General features: G+C 36.6%; 1 long non-coding RNA gene across 3 annotated transcripts in view; it reads left to right on the top strand.

The window, feature by feature from the left end:
* LOC145721319 (uncharacterized) overlaps positions 1-14171 on the top strand; it is a 101744-nt gene that overhangs the window by 70870 nt on the left and 16703 nt on the right. For all 3 annotated transcript variants that reach the window (XR_014144991.1, XR_014144992.1, XR_014144993.1), the window contains one exon: positions 11640-11774. This is a non-coding gene — a long non-coding RNA (uncharacterized LOC145721319). The remainder of the gene's footprint in view (positions 1-11639; positions 11775-14171) is intronic.

The raw sequence follows: 14171 nt of genomic DNA, 5'->3' as shown, positions 1-14171 counted from the left end.
ATTTTTTTCAGAGGTAAGATCTGTGATTCAACAGTCTTACACAATTCACAGTGCTCACATAGCACATACCCTATACCTCTGAAACAAATAATACATTATTAAAAAAAAAAAGAAGAAGAAGAAGATAGCAGGAGGGGAAGAATGAAGGGGGGGAAATCGGAGGGGGAGATGAACCATGAGAGACTATGGCCTCTGAAAAACAAACTGAGGATTTTAGAGGGGAGGGGGGTGGGGGGATGGGTTAGCCTGGTGATGGGTATTAAAGAGGGCACGTTCTGCATGGAGCACTGGTGTTATATGCAAACAATGAATCATGGAACACTACATCAAAAACTAATGATGTAATGTATGGTGATTAACATAACATAATAAAAAATAAAATAATACTTAATTTTTAAAAAAGATTTTGTTTATTTGACAGAGAGAGAGAGAACACAAGTAGGCAGACTGGCAGGCAGAAGCAGTCTCCCCGCTGAGCAGGGAGCCCAATGCGGGGCTTGATCCCAGGATCCTGGGATCATGACCTGAGCCAGAGGCACTTAACCTACTGAACCACCCAGGTGCCCCTAAAATAATACTTAATTTAAAACTATCAACATTTTACCATCAAACTGAAAGGAGGATAGTTAGATGTTGGTGATGTTCATTCCAAGAAGGAATGCTTCTGTAACCTCTCTGTCCTCTGATACAGACAGTATAAGGTCACATTTCCCATTCGTTGGACTCACATAACCTGAAGGTCCATCTTAGATTCCTCTGTGCTTCTAATTATTCTTTAGAATAATTTACTTAGGTCAGGCCTAAGATACTCAACCATGATAGCTCTTAAGATATCTGAATTTGTCCGAGGTCATCCTTAACTTGGGGGTACTTTAAAATTTGACTAGCTTTTGCCACAACTAATACTAAAGATTCAGAGAGCATATAAAAAGCATCAAGGCCATTGTCAAAGAAATGAAACTAAAACTTTAATTTGCCTATAAAATTGGATGTGGGGGAAGGTAAAATAAATGCATTTGAAACACCAGTGAATGTTAATTGTTGTGAACCTTTTGGAAAACACTGTAACAATATGTAACATAAACTTAAAACTACATATCCTTTGTGGAATTCTTAATCTCAGGAAACAAACTGAGGGTTGCTGGAGTGGTGGGGGGGTGGGAGGGATGGGGTGGCTGGGTGATAGACATTGGGGAGGGTATGTGCTATGGTGAGCACTGTGAATTGTTTAAGACTGTTGAATCACAGATCTGTACCTCTAAAACAAATAATACAATATATGTTAAAAAAAAAAAGAGGAAGATAGTAGGAAGGGAAAAATGAAGGGGGGGAAATCGGAGGGGGAGATGAACCTTGAGAGACTATGGACTCTGAGAAACAAACTGAGGGTTCTAGAGGGGAGAGGGTGGGGGGATGGGTTAGCCTGGTGATGGGTATTAAAGAGGGCACATACTGAATGGAGCACTGGGTGTTATATGCAAACAATGAATCATGGAACACTACATCAAAAACTAATGATGTAATGTACGGTGATTAACATAACATAATAAAATTTAAAAAAAGAAACAAAAAGAAACTACATACCCTTTGACCTAGAAGTTTTACTAACTTAAATCTCTCCTGAATAAATAATCAGATACTCCAGCAAATATTTACATATTTAATATAATAGGCAATAGAGCAAAGTACAGGCTCTGAAGCCAGGTTGCCTCAATTTAAATCCTGGGTATCTACTTCCTCCTAGTATAGCCTTGCTTTAATCTCTGTATTTTTCTGAGTTTCTCCATCTGTAAAAAGAATAGTCCCCCACTCATTGAATTCTTGTAAGGAGAGAATAATAATCCCCTCCAGTATCCATTAGCTACATAACAGTAGCTACATAACATAACATAGCTACAACAATGCTGTATAACAAATTACCCCAAAACTCAGTGACATCTAATGAGTCACACATCTGCAGGTCAGCTGGTGTTCAGCTTTTCCAGGCTGCGCTTCACTCCAGGCCATGGTCGTGGTTCAGGTGAGCTACAGTATCACTTACTCTCCTGGGACCAGTGGCCTACCAGGGACTGATCTTCTCCTGACAGTGTCTGAAATATAAGAAGGCAAAACCAATTATATGCTTTTCTTTGCATGGCATCTACTAAGAATCATTGGCCAAAGCAAGTCACATGGCCAAGCCCAACATCAGTGAGGCAGGGAAAGTGGGGCAGGGGGAGGGAATGAATATTTGCAATTCAAGGATTGACATACTGTTTCTATAAAGAGCCAGATAGTAAATATTTCTGGCTTTGCTGGTCATACAGTCTCTGTTGTAACCACTCAACTATGTTGTTCGAGCCTGAAAGCAGCCTTAGACAGGAAATCAATGCATGGGATGGCTGTATTCTAATAAAACTGTATTTACAAAACCAGGTGGTAGACAGGATTTGCCTCATGGGCCACAGTTTTCTCACCCCTAATCGATTTATCACATTGGATCATAGAGTTTTTATGAAGATTAAGGAAATTAATGTATAGAAAGTGCTTGTAACAGTTCCTGGTAGAGTAGCACTAATAAATACTGACTTTCATTAATAGTATTGTTATTACTTTTATTATAGCACAATGTTGGAAATAATAAAAATGTCCAACAATAGAGATAGGGTTGAATAAATTATGGCACACCCATACTCTAAAATGTTATACATTCATGTAAATTTTATATGTTTTAAATAACAAGGCTATTTAATGGCCTAGGTACATGTTTGCAGTATGTTAAGTGAAAAAAAAGAGACAAATGATATTTAACATAAGACTCCAACTTTATTTTTCTTAAAAGACATATATTTTTTATACATACTAGAAAACAATTAGGAAAGGAATATACCAAAGTGGATCATTTACTACTTTTTTCTTTTTTGTTTTTCCAAGATATAGTTGATGTGTAACATGGTATCAGTTTTAGGTGTACAACATAATGATTTAATATATGTATATATTGCAAAATGATCGCCACTGTATGTTTACTTAACATCTACCACCACACCTAGCTACAGCATTTTTCTTGTGATAGGAACTTTTAATTATTTAATTAATTTTTAAATTTTATTTTAAATTCCAGTAGCGTTAACATACAGTGTTCTATTAGTTTCAGGTGTACAGTGTGGTGATTCAACAATTCCAGACATCTCCCAGTATTCATCACGACAAGTACGCTCCTTAATCGCCATCTTGTGATAAGAACTTCTACAATCTAGTCTTAGCAACTTTCAGATATACAGTACAGTGTTATTAACTATATTCACCATGCAGTACATTACATCCCCATGACTTACTTATCTTATAACTGGAATTTACATAATTTTTTACTGTCCTTTTTTTTTTCCTATACTGGGCATATGCTGTTTTCTGGTATTAATGTACTTTGATGCCAAAAAAATAGAATCTGGTTCCATTGAGGACTCTTCTAACTCTGATGTAGTTTCTATTTTATATGTCAGTTACATTTTAATTGCTTAACAAATTAAGAGTTTACCCTCAGAGATGTCTGATTAGAATGGACTACGTGGACACTCTCTAACCTGTTATATTTTTAACTTAAAGAAAATTTGTCTGTTCTAGGGCTCCTAGAAAACCGCGGCAGGGTACCAACCAATGGGAAGAGAATCCCCACACTGTCTCAGGTCATAGGAACAGTAGCTCCTTTCAGACCACATTCCCTGAGCAGCCACAGTCCTTTCAGTGATAAAAGGCAGAATGTTCTTGTACAGAGGTGAACAACAACACCCCTTCCCTGGCCACCCCTGTGTTTGAACATACACAAACGCTTTTCTCATGTATCAAAGGGAGGTTAGGTTTCAATAGTTAATTGCCACTGTGCCTAGAAGTCCCATAAAATAAATACTGGGAAGGGAAGCTAGAAAACCCAGCAGTTCATCAGTACCACAAAATATTAACTAAAATTAATTTCTTTTTAATAACCCTTTACGGGGTGCCTGGGTGGCTCAGCCGTTAAGCGTCTGCTTTCGGCTCAGGTCATGATCTCAGGGTCCTGGGATGGAGCCCTGCGTCGGGCTCCCTGCTCCGCGCGGGAAGCCTGCTTCTCCCTCTCCCACTCCCCCTGCTTGTGTTCCCTCTCTCGCTGTGTCTCTCTCTGTCAAATAAATAAATAAAATCTTAAAAAAAAAAAATAACCCTTTACAATAATCAACTTTCATCTAAATCATAATCAGGTAGCCTCGGGTTCTCCAAGAGAATCCAAGATTCTAAACTGTGTTAAAAATTGGGTTGTATAGGGGTGCCTGGGTGGCTCAGTCGGTTAAGCGTCTTCCTTCAGCTCAGGTCATGATCTCAGGGTCCTGGGATCGAGCCCCGCATTGGGCTCCCTGCTCGGCGGGAGGCCTGCTTCTCCCTCTCCCACTCCCCCTGCTTGTGTTCCCTCTCTGGCTGTCTCTCTCTGTCAAATAAATAAATAAAAATCTTTAAAAAAAAAAAAAATTGGGTTGTATAAGGGTGCCTGGGTGGCTCAGTCGGCTAAGCGTCTTCCTTCAGCTCAGGTCATGACCTCAGGGTCCGGGGCTTGAGCCCCGCATCAGCATCTCATGCGTCGGGCTCCCTGCTCAGTGGGGAGCCTGCTTCTCCCTCTCCTTATGCCCCTCCCCCCGCTTGTGCCTGTGCATGTGGTCTCTTTCTCTCTCCTTCAAGTGAATAAATAAAATCTTAAAAAATACTGGCTTGTACAACCTTAGAAATAATTATTCCAAATAAAATTTGCTCTAGAATGTGCTTCAGAATCTGAGCTTTAAAGGGACTGTGCTTTTTAATCTTCAGGTTTCAGTAAAACCTAGCTAACCTTTATTTTTAGTAAGTGAATATTAGTGAATTTAGGTGCCAAGTAGGATTTCCATGTAAGATTTGTATGTGACTACTGTATGTTTCAGTAAGTTCTAGACCCAGTAGGCCTTAGGCCTACTAAAAGGGGTAAACGGACACCTGATTTTCCCATTCTAGGTGCCAGAATCTTAACTGAAATGATAAGGTAATGTGAATCCTATATAGAAACTTATCTATAACCATATCTCAAGTAGTTCTTTAACTTGAGACTTTATGTATATAAGCTAAAGATTTGTCAATAGTTTTTGAGCTCATGATATGGAATGAGAACTATATTCAGTCAACTTAAACATAAATATACACAACTACACAAACTATCAATGGATTTTAACTGCAATTTCCAGTTCTTCCCCACTAAGGAAGAAAGAAGAACCCTTAATCAGAATGGCCAAAAAAATTGTCTCTCTTCCGGCTGGGACCTCCATATTGCTTTTCTCCTCACCCCAGACCCTTCTTTCCTGATTCTATCCTGCAGAAGTAGCTAGTCTCCAGAGGTGACCCTGCAGTGAGTCACGCCTTCTGTTATTCATACCCTTATGGAATACCCCCTATATTCAATCTCATCTGGCCCTGTGATACCATAAGAGTGGGGCAGAAATGATGCCACTTCCATCTTGGTCTCTGGGAACACTTGCTCTGGGGTTAGTCAGCCATCATGTAAGAAGCCTGGCTACCATGAACACCAGGCCCTAAAGAAGTCCTGCTAGCCACATGAAGCCGTTCCAGCCATTCCAGCTGAGGGGTTGGACATATCCAACTATGTCAGTCCTCCCTCCTGTGCCTTCAGCCCTAATCACAAATGCATGAAAAACTTGAGAGAACTGGCCAGCTGAGTCAGTCAACCCTCAGAGCCATGAGAAATGTAAATTCTTGTTGTAAGCCACTAAGTTATGGCATAGTATGTTATATAGCAATAGAAAGTTGGAACACTTAGCTTTCTTACCCCTGTCTTTCTGCCCTAGTATGTTGAAGAACCCCATGACTGAGTTCATTTGCTGTTGCAAATGTTAATTTTCCTTTTATGTAGAGTGCTAATGGAGGCTACACTTCCCTCCCACGGCTTTGTAAAATGCTGGCTATCTACCTGTTCATAAAGAGCAGTAGATCCTGTAGATATATTTTTAAATAGATGTGCTAAGCACCTATATACAAATATGTAGGTTTTTCCTGATTAGAAAAGTAATATATTCAGGAGCACCTGTGTGGCTCAGTCATTAAGCGTCTGCCTTCGGCTCAGGTCATGATCCCAGAGTCCTGGGATCGAGTCCCGCATCGGGCTCCCTGCTCAGCGGGGAGCCTGCTTCTCCCTCTGCCTCTGCCTCTGCCACTCCCCCTGCTTGTGTTCTCTCTCTCTCTCTCTGTCAAATAAATAAATAAAATCTTTTTTAAAAAGTAATATATTCATTATAGAAAAATCTGTGTAATAGAGAAGAAAAATAAAAATCATTCATGATTCCACCACTCTTGACATTTTGAGATAGCTACCCTTGACATTCTGGTTTATTTCCTTGCAGTTTCTACAGTCTACTGGTGACTTTTTCTCTTTTTTAAAAAGCAGAATTGGGAACATACCCTACATGTTTTGAAAACTGATTTTTTTCACTTACTGTATCATGAACATTTTCCCATACTTTAAACTTCTTTGAAATAGTAATGTACTATTGAAACTAGCCACAGACTTAAGGATCACCCCATGCAATTAAGTCCCCAGGTGTTCTTGCGTTTTTGATGTCGTCAGCCCCTAAGCATTAAAAATAGGAACCAACATTCGGAGAAAATGTGAAAATTATCTGCTCCTTACTGGAATTTTATTTCTACAAAAAAATCAAAACTGAGAAATATGCTCATGCAAATAAAACTTTTAGAATTTAGGTCAGAGAACAGCTAGGATTCTTCCTATAAATGTGAAAATTCACCTCTTAGAAAGATGGAAAAAAAAAAAACCCTCTGACCACTAGTCTAATATTGCTGTTTGACAAGAAATTCTCTGAAAGTTTTGTCATAAAAATAAGCATTTTCATGCTCAAGACAAGCTGGGGAGCACGGACTTAGAACCTTTCTTTTCACTATTTTTAACTTATAAAAACCCAAGGTTTTCCTTGTTTGGAATGACATAAAAGTTTTTTTTTTAATGTTTCTTTGAATATCATAGCTGTCTTTTGATGTTTGTGAAAGTTAGCACTAGGATAGTTTACATTTGGTGCATTTAGACTTTCTTCTTAATGGTTTTTCAATAGCCCTCCAACTAGTAGTGAGACACCCTTTTAATAAAGGTACAGGATCCGTTCCAAATAAAGTTTATCTGCATGTGTTGTGGTGTACAGTAAATATTTACACTATTAAATGGTTTCTTCATATTTCTGTTTCTTATAGCTAGCACATTTTTCAAAAGTACTGTTACTATAAATAGAATATATTTAAAGAAAGGGTAAAAGTTATGTCCGGGGACATTTATCCTTAATTTTAACTCTAGTTTTTTTCATCTAGATTAGTCCTAAATATGCAGTAAAACTTAGCCAGCTACAATGTTGTCAGTATAACAGTAAGGAGAAAAAATTTTCAAAGATTATTTCAGAGTAACTGGTAATTGAAAAACTTAACTAAAAAGACAAACACACATCTCTCAGCTTTTTCTGTAACATGACAAATGATAAAATGATTGTATTTGAGTTTGTGTAAGTCATAACCTTATCAATTTGTTATGTTTTTTGAATGTTCAAGTCCACTAAATATGTCAACTAAAATATTTGTGGGTAAAAGTAAAGATATGATATTTTTTTCTCTTCTCAAAATTAAGAACATCTGTTTAGGGAGTATTCAGGGGTAAAGCAAGTGGGACCATGTGCTTTATGTTTACAGAAGATGTTGAGTATGAAAAAGATAAGCAATGGAAGTAGCTTTAAATGTTGATGTGTTGCCACCTTATGCCTATTTTTAATACTTAATGTAAAATTATTTAAATAAGATCAAAGGTGTTCAGATTTCTTTTGAAATAAAAAGTTATCACAATGAGGTCAAACAATACAGAAAAGAAGAAAAAGCATCACTATTCTTTAGAGTGGAATTGGTAGAGAAAGTTTGTTTCATTATTTATATATTAATCATTTACTTTAGTCTAAAGACTGCTTCTAACTGTTATTTCCAGGCAGATGTTAAATTTTTCTAATTAGTAGTAGTCGATGCCTTGAAGACTAATTGAATATAAAATGACAATGTAAGACAATTTTGATTCTTTCCATTTTTGGTTTCATTTTGTAATGTAACCATAATGCAAGACTTCTTAACCTTAGCAATATTGACATTTGGGGTCAGATCATTCTTTGTTGTGGGAGGCTGTCCTGTGCATTGTCGGATGTTTAGCAATATCTCTGGCCTCTACCCACAAGATACCAGTAGCACTGCCCAGTCATGAAACAATGTCACCAGATGTTGACAGGTGTCCCCTAAGGGGCAAAAGTAATTCCAGTTGAGAATCACTGCCATAGTGTATTTACTAAAGTTCTTATCAGCTTTTCAGGAGTATAATTTGAAATAAAGCAGTGTACCGTTAGTAGCTGGGCACAAAATCAGAACAGAAAAGCTGCTAGGCAGTATTTTGGATAGTTCAGCATAAAAAAAAAGATCAGAAACAGTAAGTACATTTCTTAATCAAAGACTGGGTTGTCTAGGTAATTGGTACAGAACAGACCACTGGAAAGATTTTAGTGATTACCACACAGGGAAATAAAATTAGTTAATAGCTAGAGATGTCATTTATGGCTGTTTTTCTTCAATCATTATTTTAAAATGTGAAGCAGCAGGATCTGCAGATATTAGAGGACACATGAAGGTCCTTGTAACTATTTTGTGTTACCCCTAAATCACAGCGATTTTCCATGGTGTGCTGGAATAAAAATGTCTCACTCCTTTTGTCATTATGTCTACAACAGGTGATGCCCAGTGCCCTGCTGGGAACGCCATTAATCTAACTTCCTCTCCAAAATTTTTGGCATTTGGTATCATGACAAGCACTCAGCAGGCAAGCCGGTTCACAGGGTGTTTTTCAGTTTAAATATATGCCAGAGAAAATCGAAAAATATATCTATTTGAGAGATACAGAAAAGCAAAATGATTTCAAATTTTATTAAATTGAATATGCAGGAGAGAGAAATATACCAAAGCCTTAGCTGCCTACATGTATTAAGCGTCATATGCATTTGAAAACATCTCACAGTAGCTTTACTAAACATGTATACAAAAACCTGAATAGAAATTATTGATAGAGGGCAGTTAACATCACCAGACTCCTTGAGGTATTGTCAAGAAGAAGGGAAGACAGGACCAACCTGGATGCTGGGAGAAAACCCTACTCACTAGGTCTATGTTGTTCTCCTTTACTCTGTGACATATACCTGCTGCAGAGCAAGGCAGGAAGAGGAAAAAGGAAATGGTATGTCTTCCCTGATTCTTTTTAAAATGAACTGAACTAATCTTGTTTTAAAACCCTGCCTCAAGGGGTGCCTGGGTGGTTCAGTCAGTTAAGCCTCCACTCTTGGTTTCAGCTCAGGTCACGATTGAGATCAAGCCTCACATCCAGCTCCGAATCCAGCTCCTTGCTCAGCATGGAGTCTGTTTGGGATTTTTTCCCTCTTCCTCTCCTTCCCCCTCTGCTCCTCACCCCCTGCGCAAGCTCTCTCAAATAAATAAATAAATGAAATCTTAAAAACAAAAACAAAACCCTGCCTCAAAAAAAATCCTATAAGATGTTCATATTAGATTGGACTTCTGAAAGTAAAATCATGCTATGCTATGGTCCTTCAAGCGACCCTCTGAACTGCTGGACGCTTGTATGGTAGATTTATAATTTGTTCTTGCAACTGGAGATGTGTTTTGTTTTGTTTTGTTTTTACAGTTTCATTGAAATCAGGATTCAAAAAAGATCCACAGATTGTGATTATTTGATGTATTTCTTAAATATTTTTTAGTCTTCAGTTTTCCCCATCTTCTCCTTATTTTCTCCCTTGTAATTTACGTGTTGGAGAACTGGGTTGTTTGTATCGCAGCATTTTCCACAGCCTGGAGTTTGCTCATTTTATCCCAATAGAGTCACTTACTGAGGTATCACTTATATTCCTCCATCTCCTGTATTTCCTGTAAACTGGTAGTTGGAGCTAAAGACTTAATCAGATTCAGACTCAGTTTTCTTTTTCAAGTTCAAAAACAAGGTGGTGACCAAATCATAGTGACAGTGTTCTTGACTTTTTGCTCAGTGCCTTGCAAACTATGTGCCTCAAAATGTGCTTATGTTCTATAGGCATTATGTCATTTAATCATATTTAAGCTTCATAATACTGGTACATATCAGTTTGTCTGATGACTAGATCCCTTTAGTAGGGTCAAATAATCTTGAATGTCTTTCAAACAAACCCCTCAGTGTATACCCCATTGTCATTTATGTGATTTAATTTAGAATTCTGTCTGAATTTTCTTTTTACTGGATTCTTTTAGAGCTATACAAAAATAGCTTGCATTAAAGGCATTTTTTATATTTTAATAATAAAGCTCAAAGACCTGTCACTTCACTGTGAATTTGTTATACTCAAGCTTTTTGGTACTGGAATTCACCATCTGTTAATCTCACAAAGACAGATATCTAAATCGTAAATAGGGCCAACAGAATTCAGTATTTCCTGAGTCTCTTTTTCCTTTGCACTCATTGTCTTCTGCAGGTGCACTTAGGTCTCTTTCATCTCTCTCTGCTTTCTTTGTATGCTCACAGTGCTCACAGTATCCTACTGTTACCCAGTGTGAGAAACTGGCTCCTGATTGTAAAAGCAAAAGTAGCTTTTCATTGTTTGTTTACATATCTGTAATTTGTTCTGTTCAATTATCTCCATACCCCCAAAATTTACCATTTATAAAACTCAAAAAATAAATGTCCAGTTATCTTGACCAACTGACACTTTTGAAGATTAAACTGTTTAATATGTTGTTGATGGAGAAAAGGCTGTAGCTGGCCCAAGTTGCAATTAGATAGCAGAGAACTGGGAGCAAAACAATGCAAAGAGGATCCCATTGTGTAGCTTTCCAAGCTGACATGCAAAGAGTAATTTATTCTTTATGTATCTTAACCCTTCTTCTCCAATTATTTTTCCTTTAATAATTGTAACAACATTCTCCTCAAGCTTCCAGAGTACCCATTAGGTGAAGCATTTGGTTGGTTGAATGGAAGGAACATAAAGCCTTGGTGAATACAACAGAGAAATAAGAATGAGCTGGAAGTTTAATTTCTTATTCTGGTTGTACTTCACTATGAGACATTAAACAAATAGCCAAATACTCTGTTCTTATTTCTTTGAAACAAAATTATTTTTATGCTGATTATCCATAAAGAACTTGAAGATTCTTATTTGAAATTGTCCTCTGTAAGCTCATAGTATATCGGAATTGTGTCTCTTTACCTGATCTCACAGAGTGCCCAGGGTAGCCTGGTGCACGTGCTCGTGCTTCATAAGTAGCTTTAGATGCTGGTGGTATTTGAAAGGTTATACATTTTAAAGGGTATTTTGTTCCCTTTTTCCTTGGCAGGACCAAGGAGCTTCCTTTTCTAAGATCAGTGCTGTTTGGACTCAGTGAAAGTACACTTTGTTCTAGGAGAATTGCCATGTGAAAGCCTAGAATATATATTGAGTTCTTCCAAGAAGGGGGGCAAAAATCATGTTCTAGGACAGTGAAGGCTGACTTGGTGCTGAACGAATGATTGTTATGTGCTCTTTTACCCACAGGCTCGCTTTTCATATGTGCGGATGAAATATCTTTTCTTTTCCTGGTTGGTGGTTTTTGTTGGAAGCTGGATTATATATGTGCAATACTCTACCTATACAGAACTATGCAGAGGGAAGGACTGTAAGAAAATAATAGTAAGTATTTTTGATTTCCTAGTATGTAGAAAAACTATATTAATAATATATTTACTGCTTATATACTTACTAATAATTGTTTTCAAAAAGTAAAAGTTAATTCGACGTTAGGGTTGTGTTGAACTTTATAGCTTTTCAGTGTGACCAAGTTAGTAGGAGTGTTCCACGCCTTGAAAAATCTACACTTCAGAAATCTAAATATATAATACTAGATTAAGTGTGAGAGCATCCTCATTACAGACAGGGATTCTTTTTAAAATATACTAAAAGTTGAGTTCACTCACATCAGATGAGTTTTTAAATGTTTAGAATATAAAAGTATTATTTACAGGCAACCTTTCTGGAACACACCTTTTGAATAAATGGGGTCATTCTCAAATACCAAAAATGTATCTGAAAAGCATATAATATATTTTGTATTTAATTTCTATCCTAATGATTGGATATATCTCAGGAAAATTGCTCTATCAGTCTAAGATTTCTAATAGTAATTATTGGTTATATGTTTGAGGATCAGTAAATTTAACTCCTTATTTTCTTCTAATATCTTCTGATATAAGTAATACTAAAACATTGCCTCTGAGAATTACATTTTTTATAATATTGTTGGGATCCCAATTACTATAACTTATTAAAGATTCTGTAGTTATTAAGTAGTTACTCTTCACCCAGGCCAGTGGTGCTAGGTATATGCATATAGCAGGGAACAGGTTATCATGACCTTAGGAACTTAAGAGTCTAGCAGGGAAGAAAATGAATACAGTAAGGTAGGATAATAATTGCAATAGCAAGTGTTATAGGAACATAAGGCAGAGAGACCTGAAGTTCTAAGGACATGAAAATCAGTTTAACTCTAGGCATTCTCAATTAAGATAAAAAATTATTCCCCAGGAGTATTACAGCCTCTTAAATAGGAAAGGGAGGAATTACTGATATAATAAGCAGGGAAATGAATTAGTAAAGATGAGTCCCAAATCAAGTTCAAAGGTGTGAGTCTTACATGTCCATTTCAGTTGGCCATCCCGGATCATTGAGGAATTTTTTTTTAAGACTTTATTTATTTATTTGAGAGAGAGCATGAGGGGGGGAGGGGCAGAGGGAGAGGAAAAAGCAGACTCCCCGCTGAGCAGGGGGCCTTACGTAGGACTCCATCCCAGGACCTGAAGATCATGACCTGAGCTGAAGGCAGATACTTAACCCACTGAGCCACCTAGGCACCCCCAGATCCTTAAAGAATTTTAAGATAGAAACCTCTGGGGCCAGGCAATGTACTGCATACTGGTCAGTAATACTTAAAATAATACTATGAAAGTCCCCCAAGCCCATTTTACAAATAAAGAAATATGTACACCTGAAATTAATGTAACATTGTATGTCAGCTATACTTTAATTAAATATATATAATTTATATATATATGACTAAGAGAGAGAATTTGGTTGTGATGGTGGAGCCAGAATTTGGTCCTAATTCTATCTCTATATAAAGCTCAGATTCTTTCTGCTACCCTATGTCAGAAAAGACTAACAAAATTATAGCTTAATAAAACTAAGAAAAAAATCCCACAAAACTCAACCTGCTTACCTTCAATGAAGAAGAAAGAAGCAGGAGTTATATAATCAATTATAATAACATAAAATAACCAAAACTATTTGAAATGTCTATTTTCACTTTTTCTAGGGCACTTTTCTCAAACTAGGTGTCTTGGGGCACATTAAAAGGTATCCCATGGATAAAAGTTGTCTGCTGTCAGATATATTCAAAAACAGCAGGTTAAACAAAGATAAATAGGTGACTTTACTGAGGACTTCCCAGGATCTTTAATATACTAATATATACTGTGCATCTCCAGAAGAAGCAAATATATTTGATTAGGAAAAAATTCATCCCACCACAACTCTCAGGAAGACCTATTAACATCATCTGGTGATGTTAGAAATACTATAATAAGAGATTAAAACAAAATGAAATAGATATGCTTTTATTGTGTATTAATATAATAATATTCAAATTATAAGGCATATTACGGTGAATATTCTGTTACAAATGAGTTATAGTTGTTAAGTATTTTTTATTGTATTTATTTTTAGTATTTTATTATTAAAGTATTTTTCATGATTTTTCCTTTAGTTTCACTATATAAGAAATGGAAGCAGAATTCTAGCATAATTTAATAATTCTAATATAATAATTCTAGCATAATTTAATGGTTATCTTACTAAAATTTGAAAATAATGAAAACATTTTCTGAGCCTAAAACATATCTTTTCCCTGAGACTGGCTTTAAAAAAAAATTGTAGTTTCTCTGCATTTGGGAATTGTGTTCTTAAAACTTACCAAAACTGGTAGTATTGAGATCAGTAGTACTAAGATAGTACTAACATTTAATAGGAATTGTG

Source organism: Leptonychotes weddellii, chromosome 4 (genome assembly GCF_054177405.1).
Source record: "Leptonychotes weddellii isolate Sample4059 chromosome 4, ASM5417740v2, whole genome shotgun sequence".
Lineage (NCBI taxonomy): Eukaryota > Metazoa > Chordata > Mammalia > Carnivora > Phocidae > Leptonychotes > Leptonychotes weddellii.
Note: the sequence above shows the minus strand (reverse complement) of the source record. Positions and strands in the feature narration are given on the sequence as shown.